The sequence below is a fragment of the Dendropsophus ebraccatus genome, chromosome 5, assembly GCF_027789765.1.
Source record: "Dendropsophus ebraccatus isolate aDenEbr1 chromosome 5, aDenEbr1.pat, whole genome shotgun sequence".
Classification (NCBI taxonomy): domain Eukaryota; kingdom Metazoa; phylum Chordata; class Amphibia; order Anura; family Hylidae; genus Dendropsophus; species Dendropsophus ebraccatus.
This window is the reverse complement of record NC_091458.1, coordinates 114,867,794-114,872,904: the sequence shown is the minus strand read 5'-3', so window position 1 is coordinate 114,872,904 and position 5,111 is coordinate 114,867,794. Positions and strand designations below refer to the sequence as shown.

Sequence of the window (5,111 nt, the reverse complement as noted above, 5' to 3'; positions counted from 1 at the left end):
TCCAGCCTGCTTCTGTGGCTATTGTCACCCTAACGTCCTACTCAGCCAATCAGTGGATGCACTGATTGGCTGAGCGGGACGTCAGTATGCCGGGAGCCACAGGCCAAAACCTGAACTGGTAAAATATTCACTGCACCATGACGGGTAAAGGGGCATGGCACTTTACATACTTGCAGGGGAATGAAAATTCCTCTGTGAGTATGTAAACCTATTCAAAATGACAGTACCAGGAATCGCAGCAGATTTTGCTATGGAACTCGCAGCTTGAAATCTGCTGAGATTATGTGTGAACCCACCCTTAATGTTACTTATTTAATGAAAATCAACTTTAACTAGGTTAGATACAATAGGAGAGCATGAAGTGCAATAAGGCAAAGTACATAACTGCTGTTTGTAAAAGAATGAGTCATCCGAGCTACAGTACCACGTGACATTAAAAAACACCAGTGAGTCAAAGACAGAGACATTGTAAAGAAAGCATAGCAAATTATTTACCAGTCATTTTGATGAATCTTTTAGGACAATAAGTCTTGTGTTCAGCCTATGTGTAATGCATGATTTTTTTTTTCACCTCATGTCAAGGCAAGACATTTTCTTTCAAACCTAAAGAATCCAAACTTTGATTTTCCTTCTACCCCCATCACATATAAGAATTGTATGATTGAAAGGCTGACGAAAGAAAGCTTGATTGGAATGTGAATTAAAGAGACCGGGCAGGTCGTCTTTTTGCTTTCATAAATTCCTGCATTCCATATGAAATAATTATAGAGATTACAAACAAGCTGTTCTTTCCTCTCTCTGCTCCCCTGGTGTCTTCTTACGTCATCTTCGAGTCCCGTCTGAGAAATCTCACCTCCACTTCTGATTGGTTGCTAGGGGCAACTGAGCCAGTTTCACTTCACACCATGTTTGATAAATCTTCCCCCATGACTTTATCCAAGCTTATCTAATAAATAAAGCACATTTCTGTGGAATATTTAGAAAAATTGATCAGTTATGCTACTGCTTCCTAATTCAACATAATAATCCAATAATACGGCTGATGTGACTAACCTCCTGCTCTTTATTCTTACATTTAGCCCCAATGAGTCTGTTTGTACATCTGTTTTTAGTCTAAGTACTAATGCTAACTGTATGCCACAAAGCAATGGCCCATATCACAGACCACCCTAGATAGAAAAGACCGCCTCAGGTTGGCAGTATTACTTATTTTGTAGGTTCCATTCTTTGCAAGCCATCCATCAAGTCTGTCTTTCTTGTTTTGGTGTCAACCACCACCGCAATGGGGAATTGTGTAAATTTTTGCCATGGTGGCTTTTTGTCTAAAAATATTCTTGCTGCAAAGGAAAACTAAGGTAGCCCTACACGGACTTTCTGTCTCATAAGTATCTCAAAATGCTGCTCTGTCCCTCCCTTATGCTTTACACAGATGCTTCAGTTGTTCAAATAGGCAGTTTTTTTTTTTTACCTAATACGTTCAGGTATTACAGACATGTGCACAGCATTGCTACCATTGGGAATAAATTGCAACCACCTGGCTAATGCTTAAGAAATTTTAAACTTCACATAAAAGCATAATAGGATTAACCCTTGCTCTCCTAGAACTGCCTCTTATCTGTATCTTACACACAGAAAACACATTTCAACAGCTCACAAGTTATGCAACAATTTCCAGTGAAAGGTATTTACCATTTAATTGGTTCCATTTGGAACACAGTCTGGTTTAACCGAATGAATACTCTATCCATGTGTTTTGTGCACAACATAGGATCCCACAAGCAAAGAAGATAATAACAAAAATACTTTTGTACATATATAAAATAGTCGGAATTACCATGACTTTATCAGCCATTTGTTTTCTTTCCAGGGAAGGTCCTTGCAGCCGTTCTTGGAAGATACAGGAATGCTAGAAATCTCTATGTCTTATTTTATCGATTGATTCTGAATTCCCAGCTGTCACAATAAAAAAACAAGTTTGTATCGTCTTTGATGTGCAATACGTGTTGCATTTGCTAACAACCCCAGATCATATTAGCGGGTAATGGCATATTCTAGGCAAAATTCAACCCATGAAATTCTAGAAAACAAACAGCTGTTCCATAAGCCACAGGCCACAGTATATATCAAAAATATACAGACAAATAACTGAGATATCTGCCATGAATAATAGATGCTCATGTTATTAGGTGCATAACACCATAACACAGTAATCATTACTCTAAAAAAAGAAAAGAAAAAGAAAAATTAAACAGATTTCAAAAATGACTATGAGGTTCACAGTACATAGTTTAATAAATAAAAAATTAAAACTATGGCTATGTTCACACTACGTATAGAGACTGGCCGTTCCGTGACCTGGCCATTTCCGTGCTTCAGTACCGGCCGGATGATCTTTCGGCCGCAGGGTTCCACAATCCTCGCCAACAGGGAGCTAGGGTGTGGCAGGGAGGGCATGTGGTACAAGGACTGGAGAGGTGCTGGCTCGGCTTCTGGGTCACAGTGCACTATAACTGTAGTGCCCCAGAAGAAGCCATCTTGAGTGAAACGTATGTCTGGTTCGGCTGGGCTCCCTTTTTTTTTTTCCTGTGTCCATAGTGTTTATTTTTTTAATGTTACTGTTTCCCCTTACTATTTTTGTAGGGGATACTCACTTGGGTAATATTTGTGTATGCATTGCTATGTTACATTCAGGATCTATTTACTTTATGTAAATAAATCAGTGTGGACAGTATCAGTAACCTGTGAAATTTTTTTTCCCCCTTTATGAATGTACATACACTTTTGAGCCATTGCACTGGGTTCCTGTCCATGTTTTCCTGGCAGCCCTGGCACAGCATAAAACTTCTGCAACCGAGGAGAATCCAACAAAGAGCATTCTGGTTCGCATAATGTTGCCGAACTTGAACATTTTGTCAGGTTCGCTCAACACTAGACACCATTAACTAAAGTTAGGTGCAAAGTCACATGACCTCAAAGTTTCCATGTAGCCCTTGCCTTAGTCTGTTGTGGATCCGGTTCTGTATCAACGTCATATCATGATTTTTCAATGTACATTTTAAGGTGATTTTAATCATGTATCAATAAAATTATTATATTCTTCCCAAAAATTGTGTTGTGCTTTGGTTAGGTATCTGTATGTAACGTTGGGGTATTATACCCATAAGGGGCTTCTTTGGGATTGCTGGCGTATACTGTAGCATGTTCATGAGGCGCCTATAGACTTTAAAAGACAGACAGAATCATGTTTGTAAAATAGAACTAATACAGTCACTAATTAATTCTGTGGGTTCATCAAAGTCTATGGGCCGCTCAGAAACTCACTGCAGTAAACACCTATGACAATGTGAACATAGCCTTATTAACATAGCCTTATGTTGGAGAAGGTTGAGAAGAGGTGGGAGATTCTGTTCAAATGGGGCTGTGATGGAAGGTCTGAGTAGTGGTAAGTGATATTATTTACATGGGGCTGTGTGTTGGAAACTCTGGTTACTGGAGAATGTTATTTACATGGGACTGTACTACTTGACCACTACTTTATTCAGTCAGAAGTTTCACAAATCCATTCTTGAGATTGCTGTTGGTCCCTGCAGTCCGACCACTGTGATATATACTTATTTTCTGTCATGTGGATAGAGGATGTGTGATATTGCTGGCACAATCCATTTAAGCTATGCTATGCCTCTGGGTTTATCTCATGCTCTCCACTTAAATAAACATGAAAGATTTGCTTATCTGAATGTGCATTTATATGGGGAGTTAAAAGTAATTATTGTTAAATGTTTTACCATGTAATTTTTTACATGTTGCTTCTTGAGAGCTGCCATAGCAGACCAAGTCCCAGTGCTTACAATGACAGCCTCAGTACCCCATACTATAGATGATAAAAGCCATTCAGAGCCATCAAAGATTATTGCCACTGCCCTCAGAAATGCTAGCCTCAGGGTCCACACCCATGCCAGTGACCCTACAATGGAAGTCACACTGTGCTCATAAATGCCACAGAACAGGGCTTGAATGGCTATTCAGTGACTCAGCTAATTCTATGACCATCCACTATTAGTATTGATGCTCTGTTCATATATGTCTATTGGCTTCTGTTTATAACAGAAGATGGTAATATAATCCTTAGAGTCTTACAAGTGTATGACCCTTTAAGCAAAAGAGAATTACCAGTGTCTTTCTTCTTATCTGCGGTCTTCATACTTGTTATGACTAGTGTTCTCTGTTCAGCTGGCTTTAGGGTATATTTGGAATTTGCAAATAACATAAGCGTGTCTGTGTCCTCCATGTTCAAATTTACAAACCTCATTATGCAACTGCAATAAGAAAGTGTGCCGTTCAGTAATCCTCTGCAGCTGGTGAGCCCAAAGTTACCTGAAATAGAATAATTACAAATGTCTTAGAGGCACTTTCCAAAATGAGAACTGTAATAACTGAATACATGTTACCTGTATAACTAGGGGTGTGCCTAGGTATTCTGCTATTTATACACCGCTCTGCTAACACCTAGCACTATCTGAACCAATGTTTGTTGTAGGACAATAAAAGGCAGACATTTAGCATGAGATATTCCAGCAGGAGTCAGTTTCATGATTATAATGAATTAATTATTTCTATTCTAGGAGAAACATAAAGCACCAACATTTATAACAGTAAAGAATAGCTAATAGCATTTACAGTAAGTATAGAAAAGTCTCTGGAGGCTTCAAGAACTGTAAATGTGTGAGATAAAGTAAAGATTTATGGGCCGCACTTCCAGTAATCTAGTTAAAGAACGTTACCACCCCTGGCTTAACCTATGAAATCTTAAAGAATGGTGACCCAGCTTTTTCACGTTATACAAAAGTATTATTTGGGATTTTGTTCTTTATTTTTTACTTAGTTATTTTTTTCTCCTATGGAAAAATCTAATATTTGTAATATGAGTCCCTTGAGCCCTTTTGTATGTGTGACATATCAAATCCTAATCCGAAAGAAAAGTTGTTCAGGAGCTGAGTTTGGGTTTTAATATCAGAAGGACCAACAATTAGGAATACCTCTATAGACCAGAAAATCACAGAATGGGTGTACACTTTTACATAACTCAGTAAGATTAAAAATATCCTTACTAC

General features: G+C 38.4%; 1 long non-coding RNA gene across 2 annotated transcripts; it reads right to left on the bottom strand.

Moving 5' to 3' along the window:
- Positions 1–299: 299 nt before the first annotated feature.
- LOC138792918 (uncharacterized) lies at positions 300–4,371 on the bottom strand. Of its 2 annotated transcripts, none has more exons than XR_011363189.1 (3): positions 4,305–4,371; positions 1,835–1,953; positions 300–966 (listed from the first exon to the last, which is right to left on the bottom strand). It is a non-coding gene; the product is annotated as an uncharacterized lncRNA (long non-coding RNA). The 2 variants fall into 2 exon arrangements; XR_011363188.1 differs by lacking the exon at positions 4,305–4,371 and adding an exon at positions 4,171–4,296.
- Between the last annotated feature and the right edge of the window lie 740 nt (positions 4,372–5,111).